Raw genomic sequence first — 22,386 nt, forward strand, 5'->3', positions numbered from 1 at the left:
TGTATCCCATTTCATCACATTAGCTGAAAACAAAGAAATGTCATGGTTGTAGAGACCTCACACACTCCTTCCACTGACTCCAGCTTCTTCTTCTTCTATTTTAGCTTTGCTATTTTCAAGGAAAAAATACATTATTCTACAGTAATTACAAATATATATGAAAACGAAATTGCATCTAATGATAAATAACTATCATTAGATAAATTAATTGGATTGGATGCAGAAATCCAATTTAGAAAGCTTTGTAGTACTGGAACAATATCAGTAAGTCTAACTACAACATTTTTCAGAGAACCACAAACTTAGATTCCTGAGCGTGTCAGTATTAGCTCAGAATAAACAGTGAAATATATCTGCCACTTTACTTGAAACGTCTTCATGGATTTAGTTCTGATTTTCTAAATCAGAACTAAATCTATTTACACGTTCAATTTCTGCTAAGTTTCTTTGCAACTGCTCTTTACTCTATTAATAGTCTTACCACAAAAAATGTTTTTCCTAATTTCCCTTACAACATTATCTCTGAAACATGCTGATAATGACAGTATAATGATGAGATGGAACATGTTTTAAAGATAATTGAATAAGAAATTTGGAACATTTGGCTCTTTAAAAAGGAATATCTTTCTGTAGAGTTCATCTAAAGCTTCAGTCAGGCTCAGCAGGCTTTTTGCTTTTATCAGCCATTTCTGAGAGAAAGTCCTTCATGCTGTTAGTTCACACATAAGGTTTAGTTTGACAGGTCATTCATCCCAAACACCACTTCCATGTATTCCATCATCTATCTGTCCTACCTCGATTGTGTGTGATGACCCATTATAGTTTTTCAAATTATAAATGAACTCCAGAAGGGAAACCTTTGTCCAGTATTTTACTAAAGTGTATGTCACTTCTTAGGTCAATGTCAACAGCTTGTCTTTCAGCCGTTTAGAGATTTATTGCTTTGGCTACTTCAAGACACACTGACACACAAACCACAGGAATAAACTGAAAGAAAAAAATTGTACGACAATATAAGACTTAACACCTCGACACGTTCATGACCGTCAAACTCGCCAAGAGCAACACTACAACATATGCGGACGTGTTGCAAAACTGTTTCATTACAACAATAGAGACATCCTGATAGACGGGGCTTCGAGACCTTGACAGGAAAACACAAACACCTGACACCAAGCAGTGTGAAGGATAAAACACTTCTGCTGACCAGACAGCTGATGCAGGCAGTAATGCAAGAGTTTAATTCAGTTCAGCGGGATGACGTTTTCAATTTTGTATTGGAATCACCTCATCAGTAGAGATGCATTAAAGATCTCAAAACTTATTTGTTAAAGATCACAACACACATATCTCACGGTTAAGCATTTTGCTCGCAAGCACCACAGGATGAAATTGGATTAAATGTCTGCAATAACCTTGTCTTAGAGAAGCAAATGAAGAAAGTACTTTGGTTGACAATGAATTAATGTCACAATTTGTTGAATGGTTGGGCTTACAATGGCTAATGTTTACTCCCCGTTTTGATATGACTCATAGTCAGCTGGGCTCAAAACACATTTCTGATATGTTCCAATTAATTGTATGCAGACAGAGCGCTCAGAAGAATGTGTTCTCCAGATTTAATGAGTTGTGTTTTAACTATGCCCTGTTCGCCTGCCTCCCACACAGACATCCAATCTCGGAGCACAATGGGAAGACAGGAAGCGAACGCAGCCAACAGTCCCTTTTTCACTGTGAACACAATTGTTAAGGTTAATAATTCTTAAGAGGCGGCTGCAAGAGCCTGCAGAGGCTCCAATATATCCAAAACGTTGCAGCCAGGATTCTGATGAGCACATTACTGGCTTCCTGTCGCCACCAGGAGTGAGCATAAGATTTTCACATCACTGCATCTATGGCGATGCCCCGCCACCCCGCCTTCCTCAAAGAACTCCTTAAGACACAAAACAGTCCCACTGCTCCACAATCTCAAACCTACACTATACAAGCAGAAACCTTTACATGTAGATTATTCACCCATAGATACATGCGTTTGTTTTAAGTCTTTTTTTTTAGACGTCTATAAAAGGATGACAATAAAACTGGCCATTATTGTAGTTGCTAAGTGCTAATCCTAAACAGAAAACCAGCAATGTGATTTTCTGTTTAGGATTTTCACAGATGATGTATAGATTGATCCAACTATCCAAAGTTGTCATGAAAACAACTAAAAGTAATATCATGAAGGTGACACTTGCTGAGCTATAAGAAACCCTGTAATGCCATGACATTCCATTTCTTCTGTCCAGCCTTGTTCTTAGCGTTTTGGAGTGCAGCGTTGCGTTGTGTCATCCCTGCAGATGACTGTGTCACCTTTCAGACCGTGCAGTGCTGAGTCAGGTGTTTGTCTAACACCAGAGCTGCCAATGTTAGAGAAGGCACACACCCATGAAGGAACACAGGGGGATAAAGCATACACTCAACAAATGGAACATGGAGGAAAAAGTTAATTTCCCCCTCGCCCCCCTTCCCACCACCATACACCCATCAAATTACTCACTGACGGGTACAATGTGTCTCCAGCTGAGGAACGAGCTTAAGCAGACGTCTGTGATCATTGCAAAAGATTTATGCCCGCATTATGTACACCATTCCTTAGTGGAATACATTAGCGAGTGAGCAGAGGAATAAAGATGACTGGATTTAGGGTTCTGTTTGGGATCGGATTAGAGGCTAAACCCCGCAGTGACTGACAGCATAATAAGCTCCAAAGATTTTCAATACTGTTCTAACTCTGTCAGTAAGTCACTGCCATCGGCGCCTATGTCTGTTTTCAGGATATTGTTTAACAAGCTGCTCTTTTACATGCTAATTATATTTTTAAACGTTAATATAGTTTTTTTTTCTTATGATCTCCCCATTTTCTAAGTTTCCCTCCATCATTTCTCGCCCTCTGTCAGTCTGATCACTGCTCCCTGTGGCTTTCACTTCTTTGGGGGTTTGATGGTTGCTGTGATGACTGAACCATTGACAGCCTGAGCTGTTTTTCCCACAACAGTCATGGCGTTACTGCTCAGTTGATTTAATTTCGCATCATATCAAATCATATCTTATCAAAGTAGTCATAATGAAACACGTTAGAGACTATGTGGGGTTTAGATAAATGTATTGTTCAAAAAGAAATCCTTAATTCTTTCTGGTTTCCTTATTTATCTTCCTCATAACACTTATACCATTAAAAAAAATCAATATTGGTACAAGGGGACCTTGTTGTTACTGTAATGTTGCAGAGAAATATTTTTTCACTGCATATTATCACTAAATGGTTGGTAAGTATATTAAACAATCTAAGTTTGTTATATGAATTGTAATTCTGTTTCTCTTTTGCCATCATTCAGTACTTCTTATTTTTACTACAACATTGTTACTATCTTTTAGTTATATTTCCTATAGTTATATTATTCTGATTTTCTACAAGCCAATACATTTTCCCAAAACTCTAATTGAACCATCAGCATTATTTTTGATTTAACCTCTGTATATTATCAGCAGCATCAATATATATTGCTATAAGTGGTATAATCTTGTAAGAACTTTGGTTTCTGCTTAATTATTTCCTTATTGTTTATTTGCTTGGATTTTGCCATTTTAATTTTTTCCTTGTGCTAATTTATTCTCTTCACTTGTAGAGAATAAATTAGCACAAGGAATGTGCTAATTCCTTGTGCTAACACATTGTGTTAGACTAGTGTTTCTTTCAGTTCACTGTTTATTTTAGTGTCAGTTTTTTTTTTTTTTTTTCTGATCATTCACAGTGTCTCTGTGTCTCAGCTCTCTGAGTTTCTCCCTTCCTCAACTTACCTCTGATTAGTTCCTCTGGTTCCTGTGTCAATCTCTTCTCTCTATCAGTGTATATAAGCTTCTGGGTTCTGGTTCTCCACTGAATCCTCGACCTCCCTTACACAACTCTCTGTTGTTCTCAGTTTATTTCTGTTGTTCCTCTTCATTGTTTTCCTGTTTTGTTCTTCCGTTGTTTACCTGTCAGTTTTCCTGAGTCCCATAACCTTTGTTTTATCATCCAGAAGGTTATTTGTCCATCTACTTTACCAACTTTTTTTGTTGTTGCTTTTTGCTCCAGGGAGTCTGAAGTTCCATCCAGCACAGAGCCAACTTTCTTGAGCCAAACACTGGAGGGCCACATGAGTATCACTGAAACTCTGTGTTCAAAGTGAAGGAGAGCAGTAAATAATGTGGTGTTTATGCATTGCCTGTTACTATGAACACCTTTGCACGTGTACTTTTACAGCTCAGCTAATGACAGTGGAAGTCAATGACACCGTCAGTCATTGACTCCAGTGTCACATAGTCCTGTTGGTTTGTTTGTAAGTTCAAATGGTGTGAGCAGGACAGTCTCATACTGGATAAAACACGAGTCTCTCAACTTACTGGTACAGCATACAATGTACTTGTGCTACATTTTAGAAAGTATCCTACTGTACATTAGCATTCATGGTATGCTATGCAGGTGTTCTCTCTGCACAGACAAATATTCATTCAGATGGTTTGGAATGTCTGCCCTGTGGAGGAACCTGCTCTTGTCTTCAGAGTAATCCATCCATTCCCTTTCACTTTTTCAAAGTCCAGTAACAGAAATAAGTTGAGAAAGGAAATGCCAGATATCCCAACCTCCACTAACACCTCAATGCGTCTCTGTGGCAGAAGGCATATTGTCTATTGAATGAGTTCTTGATTTTTACTGGTTTCTCCTCTCGTCCCTAAAAATCCTCCAATAGGAGGTGTACACAAAGCCACAAAGTGTCCTGATCGTAGACCCAAATGTCTTCCATTGACTCCTTTTGTTGTTGAGGCAGTTTTGAGTTCCCCACTTAGTAAATGTCATGTCAAAATGTTCACATTTCAAGCTAATATAATGGAGGCCTTCTGCCTTCTGAAACACTAAGACTTGAACTTTCTGAACTACAACCTCTACTTTTGTTACAGAAGCAGCACCATTTGGGCTAAGTAAACCTTAAAAGTACTTCCTTTTATTGTCGACTGTAGTGGAAAATCAGAGGAAAAAAGCATTTTTTTTTCATTTTTTCCCAGAAACAAAAGCTCAGGAAGGGCTGACCTACATAGATACGGAGATAAAATGCAGTTTGATCCTTTCCTTGTAGAAAGAAAAAAAAATATCTGAGGATCAAACCAGAAGGGCAAGCAATCAATATAACATTGGCAGAGATCAGAAGCCAGCAACAGGCTAAAAGGTCATGAGCAGGAAGCAAAGCTGGCTGGCACAACAAAAGCTGAAAATGGACGGCCAAGACCAGCGCGCAATCTGGCGAGAACTGAGGGAGATAATGAGATGAGAAGGAAGCCAGGAGTGGGACAGGTCAGGAAGATCAGTGCTGGACGGGCAGGAGAACCTGGCACTATAAAAATTCACGGTAGAGTATGGACAAAATGTGTATCTGCATGTGAAACAAGTTAGCTGTGAAATCTGTCAGTCATGTTGTTCTGAGTAGTACATTTTTCAGAAATATCATGCTTATAGAGAACTATAGAATAACAATGTGGACAGAAGGCAGCTGACTCTCTGTCTTTCAGTTTGAGATTAATTATTGAAAATGAAATAAAGATGATATAAAAATGAATACTAACAACACTCCCTGAGACAAAAATGTTGACTTTTTCACATAAAGATATATTGTAAGAAAACAAATACCATTCCAATCTGCAGATATCTGATCATTAGCTTTAGTTTCTTTGCATTCTTGCTTTCTGTTTCTCTTTTATCTTTGTGGCTTCACACATGACTACACTGTCCTAAAAATAGCATTCCTCCAAATCATATCACACAGGTTGGGGATAAGGAGAGTTAAACCTAAATAACCGTGCCTGTGCCTGACAGGCAAAAGGCCAGTATTTCACCTCTAAGCCTGACGCTAATCAAGGTGACAATATTTACAAAAAAAATCCACCCAGATACTTACAGCAGCTCTGTCATCTCTGACATTTCCCATTTTCCATCTTGTTATCTGCTGCCTTTTGTTGACATTCCCAAAGCCTCACGTGCCGAGCCAGAAACAGTGGAGGGAGGCTCTAAATATAGCATCAGCACACAGCTGAGCGTGCCCAATATGAGTGAGCACGTTTTTAATATATCCTCATTAAATATGCATGAGATTAAGTGCTTCAGACTCTGCTGATTTATTGAATGACAGGGATTGTTTTGAAATTTATCCGTTTTATGCATTCATACCCAAAATGTATTGTTCATCCCAGACATTAGCAAGTTCCTGAATGACACATGAGCTACCAGAGCAGATAAACACAATATGTTAGTTGCAGCCATTTTCTTTTCCTCATAAAGTTCTTTTTTTTCTGTTTTCTTATGAATACCACTGTAAATCCTCTGCTTGGATCCATTTTTCCTTTCCTTTATTGAAATAATAAAAAGCAATCACTCTAATTATAGCATATCTGAAAATCAAATGGATTATATAAGACTTGTGAAAACTAACGTAAGCTTCCATCTTTGTAACCATCTGACATTTAACATCGCATTCTCTCATTTCTATTTAGTAAAGTCCTTAGATGCATAGTTACCCAGGCATAATGTTTCAATGCAAACCTGCTTGTTGTGAAGTTTGGTCGCGGATGTTGGGTGAATGGGATGCTCGGCTGTTTTTCTCCTCATTTAAGCTCGTATGCTCTAATGATCTGTGCAGGTGCCATGAATTCAAATATGGGTCAACAGTTTTGACCGCACAAACTGGTCACCATATGCCACAGTGCTTATGCTCACAGATCTGACTGGAAATTATACATGGATTTCATGGAGAGTGTCTATTGGTTCATTGTTTTTCCTGGAATGATTCTCCAGGAAAGGTCTTACCTGTAAAAAAATAAACAATAATAAAAAAATAAATAAAAAATAGTTACAGCTGTCATTAGTCAGCTAAAACCTCTTTTTCTGAATTAGTTCCTGTGACATTATCTGTAATCTGAGGGGACAGGTGTTGCCATGACAACAGCTTGCCCTGAGCTGAGCTGGGGAGGTTTCTAAACAAATGAGGAAAATACAGTGCAAAGTATTCACAGCATTCCCTTTTTCCACATTAGTTACATTAAGACTTTTTCTGAATTTTATTAAATTAATTTGTTTTCTCAGAATTCCACACATAAATGTCCAATTATGATGATTTTTTTTGTATGTTTTGCAATTAAAAAAATAAAAAAGGAATGTATTCTTGGACAGCTTAGGATTCATGTATGGCTATACAAAATCTGTTTTTCATCAAAATCATTTATGGATATTGATATTTGACCTGCTCAGTTCTGCCTGTTTTGAGCTGCTTTAACAATGAGCTGCTTTAGGGTCTCCTGTTACTCTAAATCCAAATAAGTTGTTGCTGGCCACGCCTACCAGATCAGGTGCATTTACACCTGCACTTCATACACTGAAAAATGACTGCAAACACATACATGTGTATGGAGGACTGAAAGTGACAGAATTAGACATAAAAGCAAAAATATATAAATTGCCAAAATAAATTAGTACAGTTAGAATGCACCAATTAATTTGAAAAAGGTTAACTTCAACCTTTTAAAGACAACTTTTTTAATAGTTTAACTTTACCTTTACATGATTATAATTCATATAATATATTGTAATCATATGAATTATAGCATTTTTCATATAATTGTATTATATGAAGATAATAGTGTAATATCTTCATATTTTTTCAGTTTAATTCCAACAAAAGACATATGAATACTTTCATGCACTATATATAAAGTGTATGTGTATATGTATATATTTGGATTGTAAAAGGTTGAGTATCAGAGTTAAAAATATGGAGCGCCCACAACTTCAGAAGTTGGCATCTATTTCCCCACACAGTCAGAAACGTAAAAATATTTAAACACGTGGACAAAGAGAATTTAAAGTTTTCACCATGTACTGTACAAGAGGTTCAAAGAGCCCAGATACATCTCTGTGTGCCAAAGACAAGGCTGAAAAAAACCCAGCTGAACGGCCTTATCGAGCCCCCAGGCAGCACTGTGTTTAAAAGCAGATCTAATTATAAGGTAGAAATCCTTGCGTGGGTTCAGGAATGCTCTGAGAACCACTGTCGGTAAATACAGTTTGATACTGCATTCGCAAATAGAGATTAAGACGGTACTGTGCGAAGAACAAACATGTCATTGCAATTTCCAGTTTCCATTTACTGTGCATGTGGTACAAAAGATGAAAGAAATTGAGAACACTGTTTCCTGCAGCATGATGTTCTTCTAAAAGCACTGTCTTTACAAAACATTTGCACCTACAGCATTCTGCCTGCCCTAGATAAAATATTAAGTTTTCCAACAAAAGATGATAAAGAGAAACAAGACAACCAGTAGTTCTGTTGGATGTGCATCAAGGCATCTCAGAAATTACTCCTTATTCTACACAAGTTCAGGAGCATCATGTAAACCTTATGGAGTGGTGCTTTCAGTGACTCACAAAATCAGGCCTTCAGTTGTATTGCTCTACAGCAACAGCAATTAAAAACAATAAAACACTGACAAAGAACTCCGTTCTTTTTTTGCTTTTGGAATATTTTTGTGAGATGTCCTTAGAATCAGAGCCCTGAATGCTGATTCAGTTTGGTCTATTGTTAAACAGACTGCTGCACATTTTACTCCAGAGCTCAGAGAAAACAGAACTTGACACACCGCTTGACAACTAACTGCTTTAGACTTTGGGCTGTGATTTAAAAATGTAGACTTCTCCTTTATGGTGTGACTTGAGATAGCTTGGTATGTCAGTTTCTCATTTTTCTCTATCATAGACGGTGGCAAGGTAGAGCTCCTATAATCATGCTTTGGGTAGGACACTAAGGGTGTTTTAAAGTTTTTAAGATAGTTCAGAAGTCTACCAGACTACTGTTAAAACACCCTTAGTGTCCTTAAGTACGGTATCCTAAATGTCTCAGTTCGATTTGGGTCCAAAATTGCAACATGTGTTACATTTTCAGCTGGTGCGGTTCACTTTCACACTGCACTGTGTCAAACGATCCAAACTAATTGAAAGACCTGTTCACCCTGTTGCCTGTGGTGACACTACACCAAGAACTTCCAAAGAAGACGCTGAGCACAATTTCATTCTTCACAAAATGTAAACAAAAATGGAGTAGCATCAGATTACAGCGGCAGTAGATTCCTCTTTTGTCTCTGATAAAAGACCATGAGCCATCGATTCCCTGTAGTGCTAGACTCACAAGTTTGTTTTGGTTGTATTTACCCAGAATGCCCTGTATTGTAGTTCACTCACAGCTTGTGGAGCGGTGTCTGGTTCACAAATGCATTCGAACCGCACCAGAGTTTACTTTAATCGAACCGAGACCGAGGTTTGCGTTTTTGGTCCACATTATACATAGTTTGACTGTGCTTTCACACCTCAGCAACCAAACCAAACTTTCTAGACAAACAAACTAGAGTTTGAATAAAGTGGACTGGCTGGTGTGAATGCACCCTAAGCATCTGGGTCCATACACATTTTCTTTTTTTAAAAAACAGGCCTTAACTGGACAGTGACATAGACTGACTTTGAAAACAACGCTATAATCTGTGCTGAGTTTGAGTTGACTCAGCCTGATGAAGGCTCTGCTGGTGTCCTTAGAAGACTGCAGAGCTTAAATGGTAAGATATGTAAATACCACTTAGGAATCTTGGGGGGGTTCTATGATTCTACATCAGACATCTATCCATCTTTTGTCTATAGTCACTTATATCTACTCAAGGTTTCAGGGTCAAAGGGGCTTAGTGCCGAACTCCATTCCTCAGCAACAAGGAAGATTAGTACCCCAGAATATACAGACTATTGTAGTGCCACACAGTGACAGACCAGACCAACTAACCTTATATGTGCCCACAATAATCAATATCTTGATAAAATCAACAGGCTACAAGAAAAAGAAAATAAAGATGGTCAGATCATTGTTTGCAGTGTAAAAATACACTCAAGTGCCAGACCCATGTTTATTTTGAAACACATTATTTTACTCTAGAATGATTTTTTTTATTTTTTCCTCAGTGATAACACTGATTTGTATCAACAGTAAATTGATAGGCAAATGGAAGCACACAGTGGCCCACTGAGATAAGCAATTGTAATAAGATGAAATAATTGTAACACTCAATCAAAGGTCCATGCTCCCAGAAAGGATGTTAACATTTATACCAAGTGTTGTCTTGAGTCACTTTTACATTAGAAAATAAAAAAGTGGGCTGGGTAGAGCTCCACATATATTTTTTTTTTATTTTATTTTATTTTTTTTTTGAACTTGTATGAAACCAGTGCCTTCAAATAATCTTGCCACAATATTGGAAATTGTATCAAGTATCGGTAGCACTTTATTTGAAGGGGGGGTGAATAAGACTGTCATGACACTGTCATAAACATGACATAACACCTGTCATGAACATGAATAAGCCTTCATGAATATTTATGACTGTTGTCATAAAGTGTCATTCGGTAAATTATGACACATTTAATACAAAGTTGACATTATTTAAAATGTCTTTGTTATGACAACTTGACATGAACCAAGAAATCATTACTGTTTAAACTTTATCTTTAATAACATAAAGTTACCTAATTTTTAAAGTGCAATCAGTAATACCAAATTTATATCAGTAATGATTTCTTGGTTAATGTCAAGTTGTCATAGCAAAGACATTTTGAATAATGTCAACTTTGTATTAAAAGTGTCATAATTTACCGAATGACACTTTATGATAACAGTCATAAATATTCATGAAGGCTTATTCATGTTCATGACAGGTGTTATGTCATGTTTATGACAGTGTCATGACAGTCTTATTCAACCCCCTTCAAATAAAGTGTTACCCAAGTATCTAAAACAGAATTTGGAGTCTCCAGCGTATCTAACCAACATATTTTGGGTCATTGAAGGGAAAACAAACTGAATGGCTCCAAGGATCTTCCTGCCTTAGTGGAGACTCCATTATCCTTTAACTCAAAGCGATGACCCATTCTAGGCTCTTTACCTTCAGTTGATCAACATGTTAACGAAACAAAGTCCTTTTCAGTGAAACAGTTGTGTGAATCGCAACAATTGTTTTTGCCAGATAGACAAGTTTTTCTATCATAGATATTGTTTATCTCACTTCCAGCTCCAGCCTGGATCGTCATTAAAAATTTACATCACCAAATCTGTTGTGAAGCTATTTTTGGGAGACCAAAGCCTATAAAAAGCTTCTGCTCCCCAGGTAACACAGGATGCCAGGCTAATTTAAGTGTCTAAAACAAGCTCTCACACGTGCTTACGATGGAGGCGCATTACAGCATGGAGGGAAGTCTTTCTCTGTGGATGGATAGTTTCAATTCTCACAGCGCTGTCTCATCCAGAAACTGTTCAAATTAGCATCTCTGCCCACGGGGCTTTAGCAGGGGAAAAACAGTCGACTGTGTGTAACGTGGGAGCCAGTAACTGGCTGACAAAGCCCAGAGGGCCTCAGCAGCCTTCGCTGCCTTTGGTGAGAGATTTTAGAGAACGAGTAAGAAACACAGAGTGGGGCCGCCAGTTTCATCGCACCGAACAGAGGACTGGAGCAGGATAGTCTGCTAAACAGTTCTGCAGGGTTGCAGTGATAATTAAAAAAACAGAGCCAGCTGAGTCAATCGCTTAATGTGAGAAAAAGCTCACCTAAACCATCCATCAGGCATCCAGACCCGAACATTCACTCCCGGCCACTTGAGAGACGGTTAATTCAGCAGAAAAACGACTTCGCTTTAGTGTATTTAGGTTCCATATTTAGGTGCAGCTACACCACCGCTACTCTCATGGAGGGACTCGGGTCACATGATTTAGATCACTAAAAGAGGTTTTAGAAATTAAATAAAAACAACAACAAAGACATGGAAAAATGCATGTCATGATGTTTAACACACAATTAACTAAAATGTTATAAATCCAGTTCAAAACCAGGAATTCTTACAGTTAACAAAAATGTGCTATTGTAAAAGTTAAAAGTGCACTTTGTTAAGTAACAAGTTTACAACTCTATTCATTTAAAATATGTGAGCTTTATCTTTTATATATATGTTTTTTTTCAGTACTTTAATTCCTCTGAAATATGTATATTTTCAGTATTTATAAAACAATATACTTTGGAATAAAATCACTGCTCATGGTTTCCCCTAGTGTACTACCAGCCTGACGGGCCGCCAAGCTTATAAACATATTATAGACTTGGAAACACAGCAAATTCTAAAAACGACGTAGATGTAGACTCTACGTGTTTTTTCTTTACCATTTGTTAAAAATTACATTTATTTAGTATACCGATTAGCAAATGGCCAAGCAGCATGGCGTTTGGTCTTTATTCTGTAGGATTATGTTTACATTTTTAAACAACTTTTGGAAAATGCAAACTATTACATTGGAGCATCACTGTAAAATGCAATAACATTTATTTTCACATTTTTCAATTTCGCCCAGAGTGCCAGGACCACCCATCCTTACACCCCCTGCTCTTTACTACCCATTTCTATTTTAGGATCTGTTCAGCTAGCCTTTCCATTCAGAAGCTTGTTACTTTGAGCTGGTGGGAACTGGGCAGATGTGTCTCTGTTTGTTTCCCATGTATTTTCAGATGGGTTAATGTGTGCTGACATCACATAAATGTCCGCTCATCCAACTGAGAATATGCCAACCATGCAGGAAGCAAGCCAACTGAACACACAAACACACCACTATGTACTCACCTCCCATCTGTGTTGATTTTTTTTTAACTACACTTTAATCCTGATTCAGACACAGCTAGGTTGACTTGGTTGCTTTAAGAGAAGCAGAGTTGTCAAATAACGAATGGTTTAAAGCTGTCAACATAATATAGCTCCAGAGAATGTCTGTGTGAATTCTGATAAGATTAGTTGGCACATGATGTGTGAAAAAAAGAAACAAAGAAAGGAAGAAAGATGCTGAGTTAGAATGAAGTGAGCTTATGAGGTTGCTAAAAGTTCATGCATGAGTCTAAAATGTACATTTTGCTCAACACCTTCAGTTATTCTAACTGAAGGTTAGAATAACCAAATAATTCGCTGATTATTTGATCACCGAAATCATTACTGTTTAAACTTTATTTTTAATCACATAAAGTTACCTATTTTTTAAAGTGCAATCAGTAATTCTTTTATAACAAATTTATATCAGTAATGATTTCTTGGTTAATGTCAAGTTGTCATAACAAAGACATTTTAAATAATGTCAACTTTGTATTAAAAGTGTCATAATTTACCGAATGACACTTTATGACAACAGTCATAAATATTCATGAAGGCTTATTCATGTTCATGACAGGTGTTATGTCATGTTTATGACAGTGTCATGTCCGTCTTATTCAACCTCCTTCAAATAAAGTGTTACCAATTAAGCTTCTCATAGTATTTTTAGTTATGTTTATTTCTTAGAGTTATTATTTTTTTTGTTACTCTAGTTTTATTAGGTTTCATTTCATTAGGTCTAGTTATTCCTTAGTGTTTATATTTTTATATTATCTCCCTCGCCCCCGGTGCCACCTTCTTTCTCTCTCCCGTCAGTCTGGCTCCTGCTCACTTCACTCACACCTGTGATCACTTGACTCATCAGCTCAGGTCTTTAGTTCCAGCTCAGCCTCCCAGCAGCTCATGGTCAGTCATTACTGTTTGCCTCGTCAACTTCAGTCTCTTCCTTGTGTCTCCTACTTTGCCTTTTTTGGATTATTTTGGAGTTTCTCTTAATTTTTGTATGTTTTGTAAGTTGGCTTCTTTTTTCATTAAATCACCACATCTTCACTATGTCTCTTGCATTTGAGTCCTTATCTTAACATGTCATGACAATTGCATCCCTTTATTTTTTTAGATTTCAGTAATACATTTAAGATTTAGCGTGTTATGTTCACTACTTAGCTAGAACTAATAGCAGTCATTGTCAGCGACCAGCTTTTTGTCACAAGGGATTAATTAACCAATCGCAGGTGAACTAGTCAACAATCATTTGTGCAGAAAGACTGGGCTGGGATTCGAACCCAGGACCTTCATGCTGCAGGGCAACAGTCTCACTGTGCAGACACTTTTATCTTCATAAGTAATGGAAACAAAAACTAATTTGGAATTAGATGTTGTAATTAAGGTGAATGATTTTCCTAAGTCTGCCCTGAGTGTCCTTCACTTATCAGGCTGAAGGAGAACCTGGAAATTTAAATGTTAATTGTAGTGAAGATAAAAGTGGAAAACTGATTATTGCTTTTTTATGCATTTTGTTTGACGTTGAGGTCTAATCAGAGAATTAAAAATGCAATTTGCTTGTCATATGATTATTAAACAAAGGCATTTGGCCTTTTCTGTTTCACATGGTAAGCTCCATGTGAAACAGGTTACAAAGCTTACATTTGTAACCTTTATGTTTAGGGACTTTTCAGCTGCAGTTACAAATCCACTGACCATTTCTAAGAAGACTAGTTTCATTTAAAGTCACACGGATTAGAGGCCTAGATTAAAAATAGCAAGTAAACCTCATTAAAATAACAACTGTGAGAATTAAAGAACACTCTAAGGGTAGGCTGGTGTTATTTGGTACAACAATGACTGCACTGACTTTAGCCATGTGACCGGGGGGGAATCCCCTCATGTCAACCAAGAGCGAAACTGCTCTTTGAACATGACCAACAATCTGATTACTGTTAGAAAAGTCACTCCTAATATTTGAAATAGTTCATCCAGAAAACATTGCATCACTGCATTTTTAACAATGTCACTGCAGATTTATCAGCTTTATCTGCTGAAAGAAGCACTGAGTGTGTCATGTGGACAAGCATTGTTTCTTGGTGAACTGTTGCCAAGTGATTTATTTTGGTCTACCTTGCCTGATCAGGTTTGCAAATTGCTTAACTTGTAGATCCAAATGTCATGTGCTCCTCTGGGAGATGGAATGGATACAGTACATACACAGGGACAGCTGCTCTAAATAGCCTACACTCTCCTGTTACAATGCAATGTTTTGTGAAAAGAAAAAAAAACTGGCATCAATATAAATAATTTCAAAACCTTTTCCACATTTGTGAGATTTTCCTGCATTAAACCTAATAAATCTGTTCCAGTTGCATCGAAACTCCATTTGACTCAATCACAGCACTGAGCTTCCTTCAGGATGAGTCTGTCAGCTTCCCACCCCAACAGTTGGCAAACATTGTTTACCTGCAAATTTTCTTTAAATCTGTTCAGTTGTGAGGACAGCTCTCGTCCTCAGCTCTGTTCAGGTCCAAATGGGGTCATAAGGGCTGCTGGTGCCCAACTCCAGCAAACGTTTCGTAGATGGCTACTCTATAAAACGTTTGCTGGAAGGTTGTAGGTTTGATTTCAGCTTCCTCACATTCCTTCACATGTTGATGTTCCCCTGGGCAAGGCACTTAACCCAAAGTTGACTACTGATCTGCTTATCAGTGTGTGTATTTGTGACTGTGACTCTAGTATAAATTGCTCTGACTGGTCAAAATGATTGGAAAAGCGCTATATAAGTTCAGTGAAAATATGCAAGATTTATTGAGAGAGCAGACATTAACAGACATAACTAAATGAGGCTCATATGTTTTCAGTGCTGTAACTGCAAATTAGTGCAATACATCAATACTTTCACTGTTAGGCTTTGTTCAATAAAACCATGAGGTAAAAATCAATATCCTAATGTATTTTGTCAAATACTGGTTGGCCTTCAGAATGAATCTATGTGTGAATACAAGAGTGCATTTTTGCAAAACAACCTTACCTCAAACTGTTATGATAGTCCCTGTTGCCAGGTTCAGACGCTACAGATAAAAATTTTTACATACCAGGTTCATCTTTTTTTTTTTTATCAAAAAAAGGATGAAAGGCTCACTCAGTTTAACGCTGATGGAAAAAGATGGCAAATGTTGAGGACAAAAAGTCTAAATGAATTCAGGAAAAACTGTTTAAAACCACTAGTGTTTGCAGTTTCTAATAATTACTGGTTTGCTGCCTCCATCAGATGTTTGGGATATAATTATGCTCTGGCAACGAGTCGCACATTCAACCATTTATTGTCATGAAGTACAGCGTGATGAGGCAAAATACAGATTTTAAAATGCACCATTTCAAATGTTAGACAGCAAAAATTCTGTCCTGTCATATTGACATCAAGGCGTTCTACAGAGAGGAAAATAAGATTTTTAAGGTGCTTTACATACTAACATGTGGATGACTGTATATGCTTAGTCATAGTGAATCCATTTTCCTCCAGCAAGCCAAGTAAGAACTAATAATAGCTTCTCAGCATGTCCGACAGCCATCTTGCTCCCTCATTAGGAGGAAGTTTATCTGCCTGGACCTTTGCTGAAAGGCCCCCGACTGGAACGGAGAGCTGACCGCATCTGTTAGCAGGGGCTTCCTGTCCGTCTTTCTGGGTTCCCTCTCTTTTTTTGTCTCAAAGCCTATCCATCATCTCTTTCCACATTTTATCCCAGAGCTGAGGAAGAGTTGTTAATTAGCACAGTCATTAAAAGTAAAAAAAAAAAAAAAAAAAAGCCACAGTTGAGGCTCCGACTAATTTCACATATAGACACCATCATCTGTCTGTCGAAGGGATGGATTGGATGGCCTGAATGTGTCACTGGAGGGCTAAAAATAACTATCCATTTATTTTCATTATATGGTTTTCTTTCTTAATTTTCTTGGATCCGTCAATACAGAAGCTAAGCATGTCTCTATTCACAAAGGTGAGAGCAGTTTCCTTATTACTATCTAATGTACACCACCTTCATAGCCCCAGAAACTTTTTTCTTTCTTTTTTTTTCTTTTTTTTACATTTTTTAAAAGGTACAACCAAACTTTGGTATATCTTCTTAGTGTTTGTATGGCACAAACCGGTGCTCTTCAACTCCAGGCCTCCAGGTCCGATGTCTTTCCAGTTCTAGATGCGTCTCTGCTTCAGCACACCTGAGTCAAACATTAACAGAGCTTGGCTGCTAATGTCATTGAGAAGAAAAATAGAAAGTGATTGCAGTAGTTTTCAGTTGTCTATCATTTTGACACCACCAAATAAAATCTCGAGCAAATAATTATCAGAACAAGTTGAGTTACTTCCAGAATTTGTCTTAAAGGGGCGGTGTTAAGTGAAATCCACTTTTCTGAGCTTTACATCATGTTATAATGTTATTTCTTCATCAAAACATACCTGTAGTGTTGTCTTGATTCTTTAATGCATGTTTGTGAAATCCTTTAATCTCCATGACAACCATTCAGCTGTGCAAAACACCTAGTGAAGCTTAGCACCGCCTTCAAGGACGCAGCTCTTCCACAGAGCTGCAGCTTCCAAGTTTCTGAGCTTCTGCCTAAGCTCCTTCAGACTAGCTAACAGCAATTAGCAAACCCCTGGTGGAACTGTGCATCTGCTGAGCTCATTATATGAACTACTTCTCAGTGCAACGCTGGTAAAAATGCTGTTAAATGATAACAGGAGGGATGTTGTGATGACTTCCTGGAGGTGAAATGTTGGAAAGGATTTTCTTAAAGCAACAGAAACCCTATTTCAAGGTGTATAAATTATGAAGTCAAATTTGTAATTTGTCAAGTCATATTTGATATGCACAACATTTGTAACAACTGGAGGTAAAATAGTTGATTGTGTTATAACATGATTTTATGTAGCTGGAAAACCCACATTACTGCCCCTTCACAAAAATTAAATTGTTTTTCTTATATTATTTTTAGCCAGTTCTAACTGGCTTTGTCTCCTACTTATCCAGCTCCGTTGTACTGTTACATTTCTTGATTTGTGTTTTGGGGCACAGGTTTTGTAATGTCCTCCTGAGGACAATAGTGTCCTTTCTTTGGCTGGTAGGTCACCAGTGATGTGTTTTGAGTAAACAGGAATCTAAGAGTGAATGGTCCTGTTCTCTGTAGTCAACAGCTGAAGGGAAACTCAGATATTATACAACAAATATAATAAAATGAAATTGTGTTGTTCATGTCGGGATAACACAAATGAAATGGCTCATTTATTGATTTGGAGATGTGACACCACATGTCACACCCCTTCATGCTCAAGCAGCAACATGCCTTTTTCTAAGAAATGAGAGTGAAGTGTTGGGTCAGCAAAGTCAGTCTGTCAGACAACAGTATCCAGTGATTTCATTACGGCGTCAGCTTTTAACTGAGACATACACCACGGCATCATATATATATATATATATATATATATATATATATATATATATATATATATATATATATATATATATATATATATATATATATATATATATATATCAGTTGTTATAATTACTGACGTTACTTGATTGTCCCATAAAAATGGCAGTATGTGTCTGGAAAACACATAATACTGCCCCTTTAAAATATTTTTGCTGTAAATTTGCCAAAGTTCTAATTTTAAAATTCAACTTATATTAACCAGGTTTCGTAGATGATATTGTAAACCTCTTTATAAGCTTTCAACTCAACCCTCAAAAACTTTTGTATAAGTTTATCCAGCCCAGTAGAAGTTTCATGGATTAAATCAGGGGTGTCCAAACTTTTTGGTATGAGGACCAAAAACATCAAGTTGAAAGAACTCAGAGGGCCACAAAATTTTAATAGCACAAACAATTTTTTGTATTATTTTCACCTGTTAAATAAATAAACTAAACACAATATTTTAATGTAGTGAGAAAAGCAATCAAATTTCTGTAAATTGTAGCTTTAAAACAAACAAACAAACAAAAAAAGGCTTGCCAGAGGTTTGTAAAAAAAAACAACAACAAAAAAACAACAACAACAACAACAAAAAACATAATAAAAAACCATACAGTAGATATTTCATATTCTGGATTTTTTTTTTTTGGCCTTTTAGTAATAAGAACAGAATATGGATCTGTCCAACTTCATTTTGACAAGCATATTAATTTAAAATAACCAGCTTGCATGTTTTTTGTTTTGTTTTGTTTTTGTTGTCTCCTTTTACCGTTAAAAGACATTAAATTCAAAGGAAAACCCTGGATGAAAACTTTGTGTGTCAGCTCTGTGGACTGTTATCAATGGCTGTTCAGAATTGTTCTGAGGGCCATAAATGGCCCCAGGGCCGCACTTTGGACCCTACTGGTTTAAACCATTTGGGTTTTAGGGCATAAAAGCGGTCTGGCAAAACTGATCTTTGGATTAATTTATTTGACATTAGTTTTAACCTTATTGCAAAGATCTGGCTTCTTGGTGCTCTTTCAGACTGCACTTTTTTGTCTGCTTCTCAGCGCTCTGAAGAACTCCCTATCATTTTGTGTGTGGTCAGTCAGAAACCAGAGCTGACATGTCCTTCTGGGGAATGTGTTAAAAGGTGTGTGTAAGCTCAGGAAAAAAAAAAAAAAAAAACGATGACAGGAAACAAGTAAAAGAGGCAGGGAAAAAAGAGGGCAGGAATTTGTTCCTTCTACTAATCCAAGATAAGAAACTCTTCTAATGTGGCTCATTGACACAGAGCTCAACATTTCTAGAAGAAAATGCTCAAGTCGGAAAGTGTTTAGGAATGTGTCAAGTAAAGTGTGAAAAGATAGCTGCCATTTTTCAGATGTGTCACACTCGTCTGTTCTGTCGTTACAACAGGAGAACCCCAAGGCTGCTAATGGTCTCTGTCTCTTTCAGGACGTACCATTACCATGTCAGTTTATGTAACTCGACTGCTGGTGAGATCATTATAATCTCCTCTGTGCCATGCAGTTCCCAGACAGCCGAGTGCAGTGTTGTGCAGCTCTAGGGAACATTCAAAGCCCGGGTGATTCACCTGCGGATTAATTCTCTGGGAGAGAAAAATGAGGACATAAAGCGACACTGTCCTCTATCTTTGTCAATTACTGTCAGTTTTCAGCAATACATAAAGCAAACTAAAACAGATAATGCACATCAAGTAATAAATACTTAATTTAAAAAAAAATAATAAGAAATATAAATTTAACTACATTCAGTTTGTACTTGAAATATTTTACATTTGTCAACATTTGATGTACAAATAAAACATTAAAAATGTCCCCAGGAGTAATAAAACTGTCAGGCTACGAACATCAATTTCAATGTCCAGTTGAATCCAGAGGCGTAGACAGGGCCGTACCTTCGGCTGGGATTAGTTGCTGGAAGCAACAACAGGAACCTGAAACTTTGAACCCTGAGCTCCTGGTAATAAGATTTTATCCTCGATGTCGTCTGTATGAATGATGGTGCAGCAGAGATTCCTCTCTCCTGATGCAGCAGTGTTGCAAACATGACAAGTTTTGTTCTGTTCTTTGTTACAACGCCCCTATGACATCACAGAGTTTCCTTCCTGAAACTCCTCCTCTTCCTGCTGCTGGGGTTGAATTAGTGCATATTTTGATCAGGTAGTTATACCAGTTTCCTGCAGTTTCAGTCCTTAATGGCTGGAGGCAAAACATTGCAAACGTCTACATTGAGCTGTGTGGATGTTACACTGTTGACATCACAGCATTGTAGAAAAAGGAACATGGTTCCCATCATTTACCTTTTTCTCTCAGGATAAATCATACTTGACGGCTGCTCTTGTCAAACGGTTGGGGAAATGTTTCGCCTCTCTTCATGCACATGCCCTCACTTCCACTTCCAGTGTTGAAGCTTTTTGCTGGTTGCCACTCAACGGTGAACTCCTCAGGAGAAGAAACTCTTTTGTCTTTATAGCAGTTATGAATGTGAAGCAGCCGTCTACAACGCAAATTAAGCTTCTCAGCTTCAAGTCTTTGATGATCTGGAAAACTGCTCCATAAGGTGCAATATTCCTTGCATCAATTTTATTGCACGTGAAGTCATTTTGATGCAAAGGAATACATGTTTTTTGTTTGGAGAAATGCTTTGCAAAGACGATCTGAGGAACATTTTCCCTTCTTTTACAAAATTCAGTCTGCTAATAAAAGTATTAACCCCCTCTTAACTACGCTAAGATCCTCACCATGAACATTATAATGATGATTTTGCACCAACACAAAAGTACAGATTTTTCTTTGATATAAAATACAAAAGAAAGGTTTTTGCCATTACTGAGCTGAAGCCTGCACTGCAGGAGAAACACACAACCTCATGTTTACATTCTGCACTGAAATTATTATATAAACCACATCAAACTGTACCAATGTTAATTATTCCAGGGAAATCTGAGAAGGTATAAATAATTCAGGAATCACACTGGACCTCTTGTTACAACGGCGATAACCACCCGCTCTGAGGCCCCGTTTATTAGCAAAGTTCCCTAAGTAGTGGCGTAATTCTAAAGGGCATGTACTGTAAAAAACAGCTAAGTTAAATTCAATTTAGCTTATTTATTTCAATTAAATACAAATCAGTTTAGAATTTAAAATAGTTAGAGTTTTACATGTAAGGAAAACCCAGCAGACTGCATTGAGTCACAGACTTGCAGCATTCACTCCTCCTGCACAGTGGACATTGATTTTAGATTCTTTTATTATTGATGTGTTTCCTTTTTTGTAAAGCACTTTGTGATTTTTATGTCTGTGAAAGGTGCTATATAGATAAAGTTTTCTTACTTACTTACAATCACTTGCATTGTGTCATCACAGCAGTCCCTCATACTGAGCATGCATGTGGCAACAGCAGAGAGGAAAAACTCCCCTTCAACAGGAAGAAACCTGCAGCAGAACCAGAACGAGACTCAATCTGCCACGACCAGCTGGAGGTCTGAGAAGACAGAGCAGAGAAAGAGAACAAAAACACAAGGTTTCTATGTTAAAGAAAAATAAAAACGTTAATAGCAGTAGTAGCTCCTTTAGTGGCTTCATCGAGGTGAAAAACAGATCACCAGGTGATTCAACCTACAGAGTGAAAGAGCACATTCGCTGAATGTTTGCTGGAAAGAGCTTTGACTAGGACAGAGATGAGGTTAAACAGTGGGGCGGTGTGTGATCCCAAACAGGAAGATATTGGAGCTAAACAGAACATCAAACCACATCCGCCTTCTACACAGAGTTAAAGAAGAGAGAACATGAAGTTAAAACCAAATATGACATTAAATAATGTGATGTAATCAATAAGAGAATGTAGCAAAGTGGAGAAAATAATTCTTAAGTCCTCCAGCAGCTTTAAATGTGCTAGACAAACACATTTAAATTTGACAATGCCTAGTTTCTCAGCATCACTCCTGGACAGGACCTTTCAAATTTTGGCAATATTCCAGAGGGAAATCATAGAAAACTGTTCAAGATGGTATTTAAATGATGTGTCCTGCTCAAACATGACTTGCAAGAAGCTTCAACGCTACCGTGTATGAATCTTTTGCTATTAAGAATAAGTAATGTCTATCACTTCTCCTACAGACCATACGTTCCAAAAGTTCA

General features: G+C 37.4%; 1 long non-coding RNA gene across 1 annotated transcript; it reads right to left on the minus strand.

Annotated features, from left to right (window-relative positions):
- Nucleotides 1-2,130: 2,130 nt before the first annotated feature.
- Nucleotides 2,131-7,399, minus strand: LOC106944096 (uncharacterized). Its single transcript, XR_001424113.1, has 3 exons — nucleotides 7,311-7,399; nucleotides 4,388-4,390; nucleotides 2,131-2,141 (listed from the first exon to the last, which is right to left on the minus strand). It is a non-coding gene; the product is annotated as an uncharacterized LOC106944096 (long non-coding RNA).
- Nucleotides 7,400-22,386: the final 14,987 nt, after the last annotated feature.

Source organism: Poecilia latipinna, unplaced genomic scaffold, assembly GCF_001443285.1.
Source record: "Poecilia latipinna isolate Pla-1442-1.1 unplaced genomic scaffold, P_latipinna-1.0 Scaffold101, whole genome shotgun sequence".
NCBI lineage: Eukaryota > Metazoa > Chordata > Actinopteri > Cyprinodontiformes > Poeciliidae > Poecilia > Poecilia latipinna.